Source organism: Carlito syrichta, unplaced genomic scaffold (genome assembly GCF_000164805.1).
Source record: "Carlito syrichta isolate Samal-C Ts95f unplaced genomic scaffold, Tarsius_syrichta-2.0.1 Scaffold302045, whole genome shotgun sequence".
NCBI classification, from domain to species: domain Eukaryota; kingdom Metazoa; phylum Chordata; class Mammalia; order Primates; family Tarsiidae; genus Carlito; species Carlito syrichta.
Genome location: NW_007246141.1, coordinates 289,676 through 309,618, shown reverse-complemented (window position 1 = coordinate 309,618; position 19,943 = coordinate 289,676). Strand labels below are relative to the sequence as shown.

General features: G+C 38.5%; 1 pseudogene; it reads right to left on the bottom strand.

The window, feature by feature from the left end:
• Positions 1–2,357: 2,357 nt before the first annotated feature.
• LOC103258263 overlaps positions 2,358–19,943 on the bottom strand; it is a 24,740-nt pseudogene continuing 7,154 nt past the window's right edge.

The window sequence follows — 19,943 nt, the reverse complement described above, 5'->3', positions numbered from 1 at the left end:
TACAGAAGTGATCTATAAAAGTACACACATAATAGAAAATTACTGCACTCTGAGAGATAGATGAAGTCATTTAAAAATGACTAGAGATACTAACAAAATAAGTACAGATATTGAACAGTTAAAGGACAGAAATAACAAGCGTTGTTACTGTAGCACCAAGGTTAAATCTATGGAGCCAGACAACAAGGATTCATATCCTGAGTCAGCCGTTTACTGGAATGTGACTGAATAAGTCTGTTTTTTGTCCTAGTTATTTTTTAACCAGTTTTTGTTCTAGGTTTCTTCATTTCTGAAATGAAAATATCATCAATACTTATTTTAGAGACAGAAAGACTCAAAACACCTCATTACACAAAAAGCATTAATAGCACTGATTTACTCCAAATGTAATAGATGTAAAAGCATGAAAGCAATATAAAAATCAGTTTTAAAAATATTTATTATTTTTTGATGGAAACATATCTATGGGGAGTCTATTAAGTGTTACTTGCCTTGGTAAAAGTTGCATGAATGCCATATTTCCCTGCAAGACCTTCTTGTTCAGAATAGAAATACCAGCCAGTGGGAAGTTGCAGAATAGATTCCAATAAATATATTTACCAATGAAGATGATCTCTTTCTCACCAACTAGTTGAAATCTTGAGGAATTGTGTTCATTTAATTCTCCAGGTTAATCGCCACACACTTGATTTTCAAATACCTAATCCTAGATAACTCCCATAATAAAGACTTCCTTTCACCATCTTGTATCACCTTACTGCTTTCATTGAACTGACTTATAGTGAGACATTATTTTTATGTTTATAGAGAAATGAGTTTGTGTCTGCCATTGTCTTTTTTTTTAATTGGAGTCTCACTGTCACTCAGGCTGGAGTGCAGTGGCATGCTCATGGCCATTGCAGCCTCAACCTCCTGACCTCAGGTGATCCTTCTACCTCAACCTTCCAAGTAGCTGGAACTGCAGGTGTTCATCACTACACACGGCCCATTTTGATTGAGTACAGAGACGAGTTCTTGCCATGTTGCTCAGGTTGGTCGTGAACCCCTGAACTCAGACAATGCTCTCGCCTCTGCCTCTCAAAATGCTGGTATTATAGGAGTGAACCACTGGCTGGTATTATAGGAGTGAACCATTGTGCTCAGATTTCCTTCAATTTTAATGCCTAATGGTGGATTATTATCTTTTATGAAGCATTCTACTGAGGAAGCATAAGACCATGTTGATCAAAATAATGTTAATTCATAGTTACACAAATTTAATTTTATTAGTAAACATATGACACTTAAAAAAACAGTAGCAAAATGTGATTCCAATAGTTAAAAGAAAGCCTACTAAAAAAACAACAGCCTGGGATTCTGGGTATTTTCAATAAACTCTCCACCCTCACTGTTCTCTCTACAATTTCAAGACAAGATTAATTTTTTAAAAGAAAATTGCTGTGTAACTTCTATAGTCTTTAAATGATTTTTCCTGCACTAATTTTGTCATACAATCAGTCCCTAATAACTTATTTCTTACTCTACTCACATGAAAATCTCAGTGTCCTAAGGTCTTGGCTGGCTCTATTTCATGGTCGGTTGGTGTAGAATTTCTTTCCATAACCCACAGTGCCCTTCTGTCAGTAAGCATGATATCATAGCCTTCCATTATTCTCTGCTACACCAAAAGCTCTCTGATTGAAGCAATCTTTAATTTTAAAAGGCAGAGTCCTCCTTCAGGAACTTGAATGGAATCAATCCTCACATAATGGAGTGTACCCTTCCATCCAATGGATTATTTCCCAGACAACAACATGTAAGGTGTATAAGAATGTTTTTGATCAACAGATTGCAAAGTTGAGCTGAGAAGCTATAAAGAATAATGTGCCCTTTACAAGAAACCTTAAATAATTTGATAAAGCATTTTATAACCTGAAGGTAATTAGCCATTTCCAAACATCTTGCAAACTTTGTATGTCATGAATTTAGACATACATAGGCTTGTAATTATTCTATGGTATATAATACAAAAGTTAACTGGGAAGAGGACAGCAAAATATTCTTTATATGTATCTTCACCTGCAGTCACGGTCCTAGGGTAACAGACTCACCATGCATGTTATATTTGTGTGATTTCATCAAATATGTATATTTTGATGCTGAGTGAGCTCTGAAGCCTGGATAAAACTTCTGCCACACATAGTATAGCCACATGACTTTGTTAAAAATATATGCACTCTCTGATGCATATTCATGCTTAAACTAATGACAGGTAAACCATCATCATCATAGTTTTAAGTATTCTCTCAAGAATGAATTGTCTGATGTTGTGAAAAAAGTAATTTGTGACTGATGGCCTTGTCACACTTACAGGTGTTCTATCCACTATGAATTCGTTGATGTTGTGAAAGATTTGAATTTTGGGTGAAGAGTTGCCACACTCATTACATTTGCAAGGTTTTTCTCCATTATGAATTGCCTGATGGGTAGTTAGGCTTGAACGCACACTAAAAGCTTTCCCACATTCATTTCACCTATAAGGTTTTTCTCCTGTATAAATTCTTCAATGATTTGCAAGATGTGAATTTTGAGTAAAGACCTTGCCACACTCATTACATTTGAAAGGGTTTTTTCCAGTATGGATGACCTGATGGGTAGGTAGGATTGAATACACACTAAAGGCTTTGCCACACTCCTTACAGTTGTAAGGTTTCTCACTGGTATGAATTCCCTGATGAATTGCAAGGTATGAATTAGGTCTGAAGTCTTTGCCACATTCGTTACATTTGTAAGGTTTTTCTCCAGTATGCATTGTCTGAAGAATAGCTAGGCTTGAGTGAACACCAAAGGCTTTTCCACACTCATTACACTTGTAAGGTTTCTCTCCAGTATGAAGTCTGATGATTCGTAAGGTGTAAATGTTGACTGAAAACCTTGGTACACTCATTACACTTGAAAGGTTTTTCTCCAGTGTGAATGATTTGATGCTTTGTCATGTTGGAATGCATACTGAAGGCTTTGCAACACTCATTACACTTGTAAGGTTTCTCTCCAGTGTGCATTCTCCGATGACCTGCAAGGTTTCATGGTTGACTGAAGACATTGCCACATTCATGACGTTCGTAAGGTTTTTCTCCCGTATGGATGACCCGATGGATAGTTAGGTTCTAACAAACACTAAAGTCTTTGCTACAATCACTACACTTGTAAGGCCTCTCTCCGGTATGAATTCTCCTATGACTTGTCAGTCGGGAGTTTTGAGTGAACACCTTGCCAAATTCATTACATTTGTAAGGTTTTCCCTGATTTTAACACACTTCTTCCCTTGATTACATTCATAAATTTTTCCTTCTCCTTGAAAGAGCTGTACTTCAGGCTGATGGGAACAAAAAGTTAATTCCAGTTGACTTTTAATAAGCTTAGTTCCTGCATCCATTTTATTATATTTATCTCTTTTACATGTGAAGTTTACTTTTTGAATCATAAGTACATCTTTATGATCTCCTTTATCATTTCTCCACTGACACTCAAAGTCATACATATTTTTCTGAACTTCCTTAAAGGAAAGGCCTTCAATGTCATGGCTTTCGTGTCTTCCCAACACTTTGTGGAATACACCTGTATTGCCCTTTCCTTTTGGTGGCACCTCCTTGTTTATACACTTAGGAGAGATAGCTACAAGATACAAAGAACCATAGGTTTGCAATTAATGACAGAATGTTAACAGATACTTCCCACTGAAAAATATATTACACCAAAAGTAACAATTACATAGAAGAGACATTCAAGTAATCTGAAGAATTCATTTTCAGTTTTTAGAACACCAAAGAAGTAGGATTCTTTATGAAAAAAAAAGGTGGGTACATGTAATTCAAATAGTAAAAAATTCTAGTTTCAAGCAACTTCTGAGCAAAACACTCCCACTGCACAAACTTATACTAGCCCTGAAAAAGAATGTATTTTTCCACTATGATACCAAGGCACACACCAACTGGCAAAATACACATGTCTGTCTCATAATTCAAGAGAAAGAATGATTATATTGTACACATTTAGAGCATATTTGTTACATACAATAAATGTGAAAGCACTACACAACATATTATAATGGTAGATAACCCACAGCAAACATATATAATAATTAAAGAAGTGATTTTGAATTGGCAAGCAATAATGGCACTAGAAGAATGAGGAAGAATTCAATAAAACAATGTCATAAAGAAAAAGCACTTTTCTGAATATCTGTTAGAAAATCATCAATATACCCACACAGGGCAGGCATTTTGCAACATTAACAAGTGTGTATAACAATTATATTTCTTATACATGCTGAAAAACTGTCAACTGTAAAATCATAATAATAATCAATAAGTTATCCTCCTAAACCATGATATAAAGAATAGGCAAGTATTAGTAACCACATGTATAAAAACTTATAGTCTGCAGACTTGTGAACAGTTTTCTCTTAGGAGTAAAGAAGTTCTACTTTAAAATGAGCACAGAATAAAGAAATAGAAGATTTTTTTAAAAGCTTTATTATATATTAACAAACTCTAGCTGCATAAATTCTTGAGAGACAGTGATGCCATGGAATGATGTAAGAAAGTTCGTCACTACAATATCCATCATCTGAAAAATGTGTAATTTACACCTCTTGTCTAATTGATGCTTTGTATTCATTGACAAATATCTCTCTAATCTCCCCAGCCCTGGCCTCTTATAGTCAACATTCTTCGCTCTGCTTCAATGAGTTCAGTTGGTTTGGATTCCACATACAAATGTAAGTACTTGCAGTATTTGTATTTTTGTGCTGAGATTATTTCATTTAGCAAAATGTTTTCTAGGTTCGTCCATGTTATGGCAGACAAGACTTTTCTTTTGAAGGCTAAACACTGTTTCATTATGGATACATATCATGTTTTCCTTAGCCATTCATCTGTAGTTCAACATATAGTTTGATGATGTAACTTGGCTATTGTGAATAATGCTGTAGTGACCATGGGGTGCAGATATATCTTGGACACACTGACTTCAAATCCTTTGGATATACATTTGACCCTTGAGTCACATAGAGGTTAACAGCACTGACCTTTCTTGCAGTTGCAATCCAACTATAACTGTGACTTCCAGAAAACTTAACTAATAGCCAACTACTGACTGGGAGACTTACCAATAACAGATATTGTCAATTAACACATATTTTGTATATGTATTACAGACTATATTCTTACAGTGAAGCTAGAAAAGGGACAGTATTACCAACAAAATTACAAGAAGGAAAAATACATTTACAGTACTGTGCTATACGGTAAATCTCCTATATAAGGACTTTCAAGTTGCAAACTTTCAAAGATGCAAACATGTTCACATATGCAATCATGTAAGTTAGTTCACTGTACTTTTGAAGTTACTGTACTGTAAGATTAAAAAGTTCTCATTTATTTGTTTTTTTAAAACATATTATTTGTGTGAAAATCTCATAAACCTACTTCAGTACAGTACTCTATAGCCGACTGTATTATTTGGGAACCTCAGTTACCTTCTTTGAACTTAGGAACAAATTGGACAAAATAAATGTGCTAGCCGGACTTGGTGGCTCAGCCTGTAATCCCGCGCCTTTGGGAGGCTGAGGTGAGTGAATTGCCTGAGCCCGCGGGTTCGAGACCCACCTGGGCAGGCGAGACCTCATCTCTACAATAAAATAAAAAAAATTAGCCGGGTGTGGTAGCGCGCATCTGTAATTCCGGCTACTCAGAAGACTGAGGCGGAAGGATTACCGGAGCCCAGCAGGTCGAGGCTGCGGTGGCCGGGAGCGGCCACTGCACTCCAGTCTGGGCCACAGAGTGAGACTCCAACTCAAAAAACAACAACAACAACAAAAAAACAAAATAAGTGTGCTGTAAGAACAGACATTGTTTTTATGTAGGGAACTTACTGTATTTCCCCATGCCATATGTTTATGAAATCACTTTAGAAGATGAATACGCTGTCTGAAACATCAGAAGACTGCAGCTGGAGACCTCAGACTAGAATACATATTGAATATTTTCTTGTAATGTTATGACTTCACTGCTTCATAGGAGTATTCCCAGCACCACTAGTGGCACTAGATTATTCCAGGTTTACAGTATTACAATAAACATGATGAAAAATATGTAACACTGCAAGAGATCACCTTTTACTGTGACACGCAATTTACTGGCTATATCAACTACTCACACACAGATGATCAGCATCACATGATGTTTTAATTGAATATTCACAACAGTTGAATGCCATGTAACAGCAACAGAAAATGGCTACACAATTATTACAGTAGGATAGTTTGTATGTATTACAATTCATGCTTACAATTATGACCTAATAGTGCATCTTTACTTTTGTTAAGATATATATTTTCTCACAAATGGTGCCACGTGTAGTCAGTGTTTGTGTGTATAAGCTTTGATACATTTCAACTTTTAATGATAGATTTGTGTGTATTTTGTGGTAGGAAACAATACAATAGAGTAGTATCTACCTAACTTTACAAATTCATGATATATCTAATTTTTTCTTTTCCTTTTTTTTTTTTTTTTTTTTTGAGTCAGTGTCTCATTCTGCTGCCCAGGCTGGAGTACAATGGCATGCTCATGGCCCCCCAGTGTCGACCTGCTGGGCTCAGACGGTCCTTCTCCCTGAGCCTTCCTAGTAGCCACAACTACAGGGGTGCGCTATCACATCTGGCTAATTTTTTTTTGATATATTGTAGTGGTGAGGTCTCACTAAGTTTTCCAGGCTGGTCTTGAACCCCTAGGCTCAGGCAATCCTCTCACCTTCACCTACCAAAGTGCTGGGATTACAGGCTTGGGCCACCGTGACTGGCCCAATGTTTTCTTAATTTTTGATATTTCTAGGCAAAGCCATTTGTCTGTGTTTCCTTAAAGTGTTGAAAATCTCTTTTATAGTTTCCAATATATTTATTGAAAAAAGAAAAACAATGTACAAGCAGATTCATGCAGTTCAGCCCTGTGCTATTCAAGGGTCTACTGTATATACAGAAGTGTCAGCAATGGATAATACAGTACTTCTATTTTTAGTTGTCTAAAGAAACTCTATATAGTTTTTCTTAATGCCTGCACTAATTCACATTTGCCTAACAATGTATGAGAATCCTCCATATTTTTGCAAAAACATATCTTTTGTCTTTCTGAGCAATAGCCATTCTGACAACTGTGAAGTGACATTTCATTCTGTATCAATTTGCATTTCTACAATGATTAGTAATGTTGTTGGCAATTTGTATTCTTCCTTCAGGAAATGTATATTGAGATCCTTTGCCCATTTTAATTGGGTTATCTGTTTTAATGCAATTGAGTAATTTCAGATTCCCATACATACTGGATACCAGATCGATATCAAATGTAGGAATTGCAAATATTTTCTCATAGTCTGTAGCTTGTCCCTTCCTCTGATGTTTCTTTTGCTGTGCAGAAGCATTTTCATTTAGATTCTATACCATCTACCAGTTTGCTTTTTTTACCTAAGCTTTTAAGATCAAATCTAAAATTTCATTGTCTTGTAGGTTTTCCCCCTGTGACTGGTTCCAGTAGTTTTACATGGTCATGTCAGATATTTAAGTATTTCATATGTTTGAGTCCATTTTGGTATATAGTTTATAAATTCCATTCAATTTATTCTCCTTTGTGTGGATATTGAGTTTTTTGAACATCACTTGTTGAAAACGCTCTTTAACCCACTATGCTGTTGGAAATTTTTTCCAACACCCACTGACCTTACATGTATGGGTTCATTTCTGCTCTATTCTGTTCCACTGGTTGATGTATATGCTTTTAGGCAAGTACCACCCTACTTTAATTACTATAGCTTTGTTATAAAGTTTAAAATCAGACAGTGTGATGCCTCAAGGTTAATTCTGTCTATTCAAGATTACTTTGACTACAAGGAACATCTGATTAAATAAATAAATAACAAGTTCATTTACAATGGTTGGAAATGTTCAACACAAAAGCTGCAGTGGCTTAGAACACCAGAGTAAACTTAAAATGCAGATATACCATGTAACTTAATAAGGCTCTTCAATAAGATGTATCAACATCACATCTGTTTTGGGTTTGAACCCACAACAAATGGAACAATGGTTTTGTTGGTGAAAATGAACAATGGTACACAAACGGGATTTAAAAACTGTGACATGTACAATAGTTTAGTCTAGAGCCTCACACATTTGAGTTTGTGAACTTGAACAATGCAGTCCCTACTAGAAATGGCTACATCACTGATTGTTCAAAGGAGCTGATCATGTGATCAACATTGCCACAATGTGTTTGAGGGACACATCTGTGTGATGTCTCAAAAACTAGAACTGGAAACACTTATCAGTCATGCTTGCCTGATAATTTCTATCTCAGTTTCCTGGGAGACGCTGACAACTCTACTCAGATGATTTAAGTGATATCTCTGTATGTAGCAGGATAATATTGAATCATATTAGCCAAAGCATTCTCCTTCACCAATTTTATGTTACCATTTAAACCCACTCCATAAGATAGACCACTAGAAGGTGTGCATAATCTCAAAGTGGGCTATCACAGGAGAAAAAAATAAATGGTGTGTAAAACCCTAGGATCACATCAAAAGCAAGTTTCAGAGGCAAAACACACAAACAAGAGAACAATACCAAGAAGAGTCAAATTTTTCTAAATTTAAAGAGTACTGAGAGCAGTAGAAGAGAGAGAAAACTATAACATGGGGGTCAAATTCTGTGGGAACTTGAGATGGGACTCTCCCACAGTAAAGTGTGAAAACATACGACATATACCCCAAGTAGGAGCGGGGAGCATAAAGAGGGTGTTTCAGGCCACTGTCTTTACAAGTATACTGAGTGAAATCTCAGAAGGTCCAATCCATTCCCTTAGCACACACACACCCAGGAAGTATGGCAAAAGCAGATTGGAGGTAATGGCTGAGGGACACGACAAGCAGAGGGGTCCAGAGACAGCTCCATGAAGCTCCAAGGGTCTCAGATGCAAAAGAAGGCATCTGCCTTCCATCTCATGAGTAGGTTTTCCAATCACATGAAATGGGATGGCACGTGGGTAGGTCAAGATGTCAGGTCTCTGGAGGCCTCACCTCTCATTTCTCTGGAAAAAAACCGAGGATCAGATTGAAGCAAAGAAGAGACCCAGGAGAAGGGGAACCCCTGTGAAAGGAACCAAGTGTTCCCAGAAGCCAGAAAACAGAGTAATCATGATAAAGACTTTGCATGTGTTGCCGCTTGAGTTGTAGCAACACTGGAGGGTAGAAGAATCAACCTTTAAACATCGAAAGAACACTGAGTTAAGTGGGGAAAAATATTTTCCTAGCAGTGACCACAGTTTATATACTTTTTTATCTTCCCAAAGAATTCTCTGATTTGCAGAAAGTTTGTCAAACATTCTTTAGTCAGAGGCTTTCTCTCTGCCTATCTGAGCTCTTACCTATGATCACACTTTTAACACATTCCTATCCATTGGTTTTCTTGCGCTTTTCACTTGGCTTTCCACAGCTCAGAGCTCTTTCCCTTGCTCCAACATGGAGATAATACTCAGGTCAAAGTGACATATTTCTACTTATGAAAAGAAAAGAATATAATGTGCTGGGACTTTTCCAGAATTGCAGCCCTGTGTTCATGCGAGAAGAGAGGATGTTACTGATGGATCTAGAAAAGCATTTCAAAAATTTAATTGAATGCTTAGGAAACACCATAATTTGCAGACATCTAGCTCTCTCTCTCTGAACCACTCAATCAAAAGCTCAGGGGTAGAAAAGAGAAAACGAGGCACCTGAAAAAGTTTGACACAAGCTTTGAAAATCTCCAATGACATATCACAAAGGGAATAGGACATCTGAAGAAAGGAGACAAAGTCCAAATTCTCCATTTATTAGACTTTTCATTTCTGAGTTAACAGATCTTCAATCAAATCAAGGAATGGAAAGAGTAGTGCCAACACAGCCACACACAGATACGAACCCATAGACACACACATACACACAAATTCAAAAATCCCACAATAACACGTCTTGACTTCTGGAAGAAAGTTATCTTCACCCAGGGAGACGAGGTTTCTGTAGTTCTGCAGCATCACGTCCCTGTAGAAAACCCTCTGGGCAGGGTCTAGGCGTTTCCACTCGTCCCGAGAGAATACTATGGCCACATCCTTGAATGTCAACCGTCCCTAGAACGAAAAACACATTTCACTGAGTGACTATGTGGAGAATTTTAATTTTCACATAAAATGAGAAGAGGAGACAATGGTACAAGTAGATTCAATGGAGGTGAAAGGGCGGACACATCCACGCAGTGATAATGTGACATCTGCATTTGGTCTTCATCCTTGTTTCCTGACAAGAAAACACCTGGATTCGTTGGAGTAAGAAGGATCTTTCTGTGTACAAATTCAACCACCCGCTGGTTGGTTACCAGAAAGACTAAGGCAGAATTAGAGGGTTGGGACTTCCAGCCCCATCATTCAACACTTCATAAAGGGAAGAGCGACTCAACCTTCAGTTGAACACAATAGCCAATAATGTAAACAGTCACACCTACAAATGAAGCCTCCAGAAAAATAGGAAATTAAAAAAGAAGGTTTGGGACAGGCAGATATAAAGAGGCTTCTTGAGAAAGGGGCATACCCAAAGTGGGCATGGAAGCTCAGAGCCCATTCCTGCCCAATAGCTTGCCTATCCTGCCTTGCCCAGTAGCTTGCCTATGCCCGGCTGTTCATGTGTGTACTTTGTAATAGTCCTTGAAGTGAATGGGCAAATTTAAGTGAAGTGTTTCCTTGAGTTCTGTGAGACACTCTTGTAAATTAAATGAGCTCCAAGAGGGGATCATGAAAATGTATGACTTATAGCCAGTGAGAAGCAAAGGCCACAACCTGTTTGTCAACGGCTCTGAAGTAGGTACACTTTTTGGGACTCAGCCCCTATGCCTGTGGGATCTGACACTATATTCAGGTAGATAGTATCACAACTGCATTGAATGAGAGGACACCCAGCTGGGTTCAATGCAGAATTGATTGCTTGGTGTGTGGTAGAAAACCTACACCTGCAATACTGGAAGTGTTCGGTGCTGTGAGAATATAGCAGAAAAAAAAGGAGTCTTTTTCCCCTATATTCTCATATATAAGGTAATTTGGAGCACATTATCTTTGCCTAATTGATTTATTAGTTTTCCTTAAGTGTGAATTTCCCAGTTTTCTGGACAATACAATAAATGTACAATTAAAAAACCAACACAAGTTTATGTCTATAGAAATGTGAGTTATTATGTCTAACACACCAGTGACATTCAGTCTCTCAATGAGCTAGAACATGAGTGGTATTTTTGAGACGACAATGTCCACTGCTGCTTACAAGAAAGAATCTTAAAACTGTGATGACAACAGCAGTAGGAATGACAGACATTTGAGAACAGTGGCCATGTTTAAGGCATGATTCTAACTCCTTTAGACGTACTAACTTATGTGACATAACAGCCTATGAGAGAAAGCTCTGTTCCCATCTTACTGAGGAGATATGATTTTGTCTCCTTTATAAGAGTCACACACAATATAAGAAATTCGACTCATATTAATGAGCTAAAAAGGCCAGCACAAGCACCTACACTCAGCCGTCTAGGAATTAAAATTAGTCCTAAATCATCAAATAGTAAAAGGAACAGGTATGCTTTCTGACAGAGCAACTGGGAACTCAAGGCCCTGAATAATCCTTTTAAGAGGATATCCAGGATGTTTAAAATCTTAAAGTATTAAGCAAGGCTACATGATCAACAGCATTCAGATTTTTCATTTTACAATCCTAATTTTAAGAGTACAAGAGAAAGCTGAGGTCGGTATAGCTGTCCGTGGTCCTGAAAGGGTTTGAAATAATAGTTTGAAATAAGTTTGAAATAATTCATTAATTTACTAATGTCTAAAAAGGTCCAATGGATTTCCAATGTTTTTCCAATATCCTTTTAGGTAACATGTGTCAGGGCTGCCCACAGCTCTTTCCTTTACCATTCTACTCTGAGTGACTAACATATAGATTGGTCTAAATAGTTTCTTGGTTATTGAACTGGCTAAAAAAAGAGTCTTGTGCTTAAAAATGTGCCAGTCCTTAAGGTGCTAGACTATGGCTGAATTCCCTGTACTATCATGAAAATGAGATTTAAGAAATAAAGTATAAGAAATAATTAGAGTACTGGCAGTGGTGGCTCATGCCTGTAATCCCAGCGCTTTGGAAGGTGCAGGTGAGAGGATTGCCTGAGACTAGGAATTCGGACTCGCCTGGGCAACATGGCGAGACTTCGTCTCTACAATAAATACACTTGTCAGGTGTGATGGCATGCACCTGTGGTTCCAGCTACTTGGAAAGCTGAGGTGGAAGGATCACTGAGCCCAGAAGGTTGAGGCTGCAGTGGTCGTGAGCGAGCCACTGCACTCCAGTCTGGGCAACAGAGTGAGACTCCAAAAAAGAAAAAAAAAAATAATAATAATCAGAGAAGTAGAGTACAATTATGTGGGGGCAGAATTAGTATCACAATATATTAATCAGGCCTAGTTCAATTAGTATTTTATGAAAAAATAGACTTTAAAATATTAGAGGTAAGCAAATTTAAACTGGAAGTAGAACCAAAAGTTCAAAGATGATGAAATAGTGATATTGACTTAATGTAAACTGATGTCTAAAAGATATTGTAGAAAGTAAGGTCTGTCTCTGTATAATTTAACCCTTTGCACTCAGAGACATCTTGTGGATCACCTAACAGCAATTTAACCACACTTTTTTTTGAATTAGCGAAACTAATATAAAGTATTAAATAGTATAGCACTGGAACCAATTATTTTACTATAATGATATTTGGCAAACAATGGAATTCTGGACACTGAAGAACTTATCTATGACAAAACATAAAAAGTTTATATCTTATATTTTTCTCAAATATGGTAATGTGTGAAACAGTCCCCAAAGTGCATCATAGGTTCACTGATACATGTTGTGCAATAGTAATTTTTTGGACATCGTCCATCTGGTGTTTTTCTATTCCACCAGACAGTAAAGCCTTGTTTTCCTCCTCCCACATTAACAATATGTAACTCATTGCCCAGTCTGTGCACCACCATGAAAGCACTTCACATATCCTCTTTCTATATAACACCAGCTCATTTTTTTAACATATATCTCATTATATATTCATCTCTTTATTTGCATTTTTGCACAATTTGAATGGAAAACTTCAAGGAAATATACATTTTTGAAAAATGTGTAAGTGTGTCCTGTATAATCACCACCAATCTCTTTATGTCTCCTGAGAGGAGACATCTGACTGGTTTGCTAGATTTACGATGCTCCCTCACAGGGGACATCAGAGTGCAAAGGACTCAAGAAGCATAATATGGTTTGCACACATTTGGAATACATCCAGCTTACAAGGGACTTATTTCAACGAACTTTACTGGAGCCAAATGAGGTTATCAAAGACACCAAGCCACTTCTTTTGTTACAATGCCACACCTACACAAAGAAGTCCATGTAAAAATCCAATTTAAACACTGAATTAGGGAATTTCTCACTGGAAACCTGTGTAGAATTAAAAGAGAGGACAAAGAAAAAAGGAATATGGGTTTTGCATAAAAATGCAAATTGCCAAATGAAGGAAAACCATCCTTGGAAGAAAGCTGATTCAATTCAGTTACAAAACCACTTTTGAATGATTGTATTCCTCAGAGGGGAGTAACTGTTTCCCTTGCCAGTGAGGAAGGGGCCTTTTGTCACAGGTTGCATTGTAAAACAAATCAGTAAATTCTCTAATACACAATAATTCTGCCACTATTCTTGCCACTCCCAACAGCAGGAGCAGGAAAGAGATGAAAAGAAATGTTAAGAAATCAAATTATTAAACTCTTTTACATAAAAATTATAAATGTCCTCAAAACTTAATTTTTGCCTTCACGAAAATGAAGATCACCGTGAGCAGGAGATCTAGTGAAAAACCCTGTTAGGAATTTGCCAGGTTGGTCCATATCAGGTATTCCTGGCAATTCTAAATACTCTACAGTGTTTAGAATGCAAAACCCCATGTAAGAAAGGTCCTTTCCTAGCACACAGCCCTTCAAACCTCCAGTGGAGACAATAAACATGCCAGTACATCATAGTGCACCAACGGCTCTACCCTGTGTCACTATTGGTTGAGCCTAGGGAAAGAAAATCAACTTGTCAGGACAAGAATCTCCTCTCTTCTTGTAAGCCAGGATTTCAAGGAGATTCTTCATGGCCCATAAGATGCCAAAGGGCCTGGCATGTTTTTAGACTCATCTAATCACTTAAAGATCTGGCTTTGTTTGAAAGGAAATGATCAGTAGAAAGCATTACTGAATAAATGCTCAGAGGTGCAGCCTAAATACATGATGTATGTGGAACAGACCAGGAGACGGTTATGTTCATCTTGATGTTAGGATTTTTGATGTCTTGATTATGCTTACCTGTATTATCCTATGAATGTCTTCTAATACCAAGTCCTCCAAGATAAGCTCTCCCAGTCAAGAAGCACTGCCTCAACAGCAAAGAGCCCTGATTCCCAGACGTGGTCATGGTCATTGATTGACCCATATCGAGTTCTTTTAGAGCAAGTACTGTTACCTGCTTTATATTTTCAGAGCAGACTATTGCTTAATGTGTTATTCTGCTTACTCTACAAGTAGAATCATCCCTTCTGTGACCCACTTGAGTGTGGTCTCCAAACCTTATAAGGTTGCCTTCAGGGAGGCTGACCACCAAGCTGAGGGAACTCTCATTTTAAAATTTGAAAAGAAACACAGGGCCAGCTGCAGTGGCTCATGCCGGTAATCCCAGTACTTTGGGAGGTCAAGGCAGGAGAATCACTTGAGCCCAGGAATTTGAGACCAGCCTAGGCAACATAGTGAGACCACATCTCGGCAAAACATACAAAAATTAGCCAGGTGTGGTGGCATGTACCTGCAGTCCCAGCTACGTGGAAAAGATGGAAGGGTTGCCGGAGCCCAGGAGGTCAAGGCTTAGGCAAACTGTGATAATGTCACTTCATTCCAGCCTCAGCAGCAGAGTGAGACCCCCAACTAAAAGCAAAACAAAACAAAACAAACAAAACAAAAACAAGAAAAATAACGCCTGCCACACACACACAAATTTAAAAACAATACACAGACCAATCATCTTTGTAAGAAATCTAGAATCCATTGAAGAGGATGGAACTCTTAATACAAGTACAGAAGGAAAATTCAAGACATCTCTTTTAGAGGCCTTACCCTGGCATGACGCAGTGACACTGTGAGAAAATCACCAATTTCTAGTTTCTCCCAGGGGAGGCAAAGTGTGGGAACATCGATCTAACACTCTGAAATTTTAGGACACTGCCTGAGAGACAAGGTTCTGTCATGGTCAAATAGAAGCTCTGAAAGTAATGGGATCCCTGAGAACAAAGGAGATCAACATAAACTAAATTCTGCAGTAACACAGGCAAAACGCTAAGGAGAGATCCAGATCACAGCTTACCAAGATACCAGAGAGGCTGCAGAATAGCAGGCAGACAGCAAGGAAGCTCCTGAGTAAAAACTGGCAAAATCTCTCCCGTTAGATTAAAAACAAAAGTCCAGAGAAAACACATCCCCAGGAAAGGCTGAGTGATCTCTAGAATGTCTAGTCGAGATGAAAGGAGATGACAGGAGAACAGCGTCCCCGAAGGAAGCCAGAGAGCAAAAGCTGGTTAGTGTAATGCCAAGGTTCTAACAGTAGATAATAAGATATACAAAGCAAAAGGAAACAAGATCCATTCAAATAAACAGATTAAATCACCACAAACTTAAACTAAAGAAACAGAGATATGTGAATTATCAAAGATATAAGAATTCCAAAGATGCTCAGTGAGAGTACACATAGACAACTTCAGGAAATCAGAAAACGATGTGTGAACAAACTGAAATTATCAACAAAACGACAGAAAGTATTAAGAAGAATCACAGAAATCCTAAACCTGAAAATACGCAAATAAATTGAAAAAGATACTACAGTGGTTTAAAAGCACACTAGACTAGGTACAAGAAATAAATATTGAACAGACCAAAGAGGGAAAAATAGAAGAAAAATGAAAAAGGACAAAGGGAATTATGAAACACCATCATGTGCATCACGTGCATGTCAAACTAACAAAAAATAAATAAAACAGATAACTATCAAGTACGTATCAACATAGTAGTTAGCCTAGAAAAAAATGAATAAATCTCTAGAAATAAACAACCTGCCAAGACTGAGTCAAGAAGAAATAAAAAATCTGTACATAACTGTAAGTAGTAACGAGATTTAAGAATTTTTTTTGTTTTTTTGTTTTTGTTTTGTTTTCTTTTTTGAGTTAGAGTCTCACTCTGTTGCCCAGACTGGAGTGCAGTGGCCGCTCCCGGTCTCCACAGCCTTGACCTGCTGGGCTCCGGCGATCTTTCCGCCTCAGCCTTCCAAGTAGCTGGAACTACAGGCACGTGCTACCATGCCCGGCTAGTTTTTGATTTATTGTAGAGATGAGGTCTTGTCAACTTGCCCAGGCAGGTCTCGAACCCGTGGGCTCAGGCAATCCACTCACCTCAGCCTCCCAAAGGAGCGGGATTATAGGCTGAGCCACCGAGCCCGGCTTGAGATTTAAGAATAAAAAAAAACAACTCTGCAGTTGGACAACACAGTGCAAAAAAAGAAAAAATGAGCCAGGTACAGGAACACATGTCTATCGTCCCAGCGACTCAGGAGACTGAGGTAGCTTAGGAAGACAAGGTTACAGTAAGCCATAACCATGCCACTGCACTCCAACCTGGGTGAGAGAGTGAGATCCTGACTCAAAAATAAACAAACAAAACTCCCAACAAAGAGACCAGGAACAGATGTATAATTCATCCTCACTTCACAATTCTACTAAACATTTAATGAAAAATTAACACTAATCCTTCTAAAACAGTTCCAAGTAATAAAAGAGGGAATCAAAAAAACTCACTCTTGGACCCCACCATTGCTCTGATACCATTCACGCAAATATATGACAAGAATACAAAACTACAGACTAATATTCTTTTTGAAATATTGATGAAAAAGTCCTCAGATAGGTGCAGGGGCTCACACCTGCAATCCTAGCACTGTAGGAGGCAGAAGTGAGAGGAATGCCTAAGTCTGGGTTTGAACCTGGGCCACTTGGTGAGACCGCATCTCTACAATGAATCAAAAAATTAGTTCCCTCCAGGAACTTCTACATGTTCAGGTATCCTGTCATTCTCTGAAGCCTGTACTTTTGAGTTTTCACTGAAGCTTCATTAAATAGGCAGGAATAATGAAATCACTGCCATTGGTGATCAAATTAAATTTCATATCTTCCCCCTCTGGTAGTTCAGTGGAGCTGTAAATCCCAACCCTTCAATCCTTCCTTACATCCTGGTGAAGCTTTTTTGTGTATATGAGTGTTGGAGTCTTACTCCGTCTTCAGGCTGGAGGGCAGTGGCAACTCACAGCCAGCCCAGCGGCGATCCTTCCACCTCAGACTTCAAACTAGTCAGAACTACAGATGTGCACTACCATGCCTGGCTAAGTTTTTGATTTATTGTAGAGTTGAGGTCTCACCAAGTTGTCTGGGCTGGTCTCAAATCCATGGTTGTAGGCAATCAACTCACCTTGGCCTCCCAAAGTCCTGGGATGACAGGCTGAGCCACTAAGCCTGGTCCCAGTGAAGCTTCTTAGTGGCTGCCAGCTATCAGCCAACACATTTGTATACAAATAATAAACACTCACAGCAGGTGGGTGCGGTGGCTCACGTATGTAATTCCAGCACTTTGGGAGGCCGAGGCAAGAGGATTGCATGAGCCAAAGGGTTCGAGATCAGCCTGGACAAATTGGCAAGATCTCATCTCTACAACAAATCAAAAAAATTAGCTGGGTGTGGTGGCACACGCCTGTGTTTCCAGCTGCTTGAAAGGCTCAGACAGAAGGTCTCCTGCGTCTAGCAGGTCAAAGCTGCAGTGGCCATCAGTGTGCCACTGCACTCCAGCCTTGGTGACAGAGTGAGAAACCACTCAAAACAAAAAAGGTAAATAAATAAAACACACACACACACTCTGGAGATTCTAAAGACTTTGGGCTTATAGTCCAGGAAACTGGGTCAAAGATCAGGTATACATAAACGCTCAAACATTAGATCTAAATTAAGCATACCACTGTGTAATAAGGGACTCTGTGAGGTCTTCTAAATCAAGATACTACAAACAAACAGACATACAACAAAAGACAAGAAGCATGAAGGAAAGATTTCTGTTTCACACTAAAAAACTATATAACCTAAAGAGAGACAACTGAGCATATATATTAAGAATAAAACCACAGAATAAAAATAAAACAGCTCCTAAAAACATTTCCAGAAAATGAAGCAATGTATAAAAATCCATCTTTTTATATATGTGTCCATTCCATGAAGGAATAAAACTTGCTGAGACTCATAAGAAATAAAATGGAAACACAAAGAGTTGCAATTTTCCCCAGATTTCCAAACTGTTAATAAAAACATGGTAATAACTTTTGTTTAATGAGTGGGAGATCTCACATGGTGTTGGTGACAGATGGCACCTTTGCAGCTCAGGGTAGAGACAGGATACTGCCAGATCTATCAATATAGGATATGCCCCATCCTAGAAGAACCAGCACTCTTTCAACTGTCTAACCTGGAGGAATCCTCTGATATATGGAATGAAGACTGCATGCTCAGAAGCAACCAGTGTGGCATTCTTTACTTTTCTTTTCCTTTTTTTTGTGTGTGAAATTCTTTATATCAGTGAAAAAACTGAAAGACCCACCTGTCTTCATTCAGAGAATGCTCCAAGGATATGGAAGAGAGAGCCATCAATGCCTCCTAACTTTGAAACATGTAAATTTTCATAATGTGCAGCTTATAATACTGCAACACAAATTCACTTGCTATGGCTGGGCCCAGTGGCCCGAAATCCAAGCATTCTGGAGGCGGTCATGAGAAACACCCTGAGCTCAGCTTGGGCAACTTGGTAAGACCTCATCTCTACAATAAAATTTAATAATTAGCCAGGCATGGTAGTGCACACCTGTAGTTCCGGCTATTGAGAAAGCTGAAGCAGAAGGATCTTCTGAGCCCAGCAGGTCAGGCTATGGTACGCCGTAAGTGTGCTACCGCATTCCAGCCTAGGAGATACAGTGAGACACCGACTCAAAAAAAAAAAAAATCACAAAAACCTTATAACCATGTATAACCATGTATAAATACTGTTATACAGGACTCTTATGGACTCTTTCCACAGAACAGAGAACAGTAGTTCCCCAATGCAATGTGATGAGGGGTGGCTGGAAAGGAAAGAGAATTTTTACTAGAAACAAATGTAGACTTCATATCATGTTTGTAAGAAGAGAAATAAAATGCTTACCAATAACTGGAAAAACAAGATTATTGCTTTATTCTCTCTAAAGGCTCCTTGGTCTTATAAAAAGTATAATCATCCTCACCTAAAACATTGTTGCACAAGGGTCCATAAAGGAACACCAGTGTCCCCTTGGTATGATTCTGTGAGCATAGTTTAATGAATCTCCTGCTGGTTGACATATTCTCTCATATATTAAAACAGATGATGGAATGAAATATCCTATGTCACTGAGGCCCTTGACTCAACTTTCCATCCTATTCCCAGTCATTAAGAGTGAACTCAGCTGGGCTCGGTGGCTCAACCTGTATTCCCCTGCTTTGGGAGGCTGAGGTGAGTGGATTGCCTGAGCCTGCGGGTTTGAGACCCACCTGGGCAACTTGGCGACACCTCATCTCTACAATAAATCAAAATATAGCCAGGCGTGGTAGAGCGTGCCTGTAATTCTGGCTACTCGGAAGGCTGAGGTGGAAGGATCACTGGAGCCCAGCAGGTCGG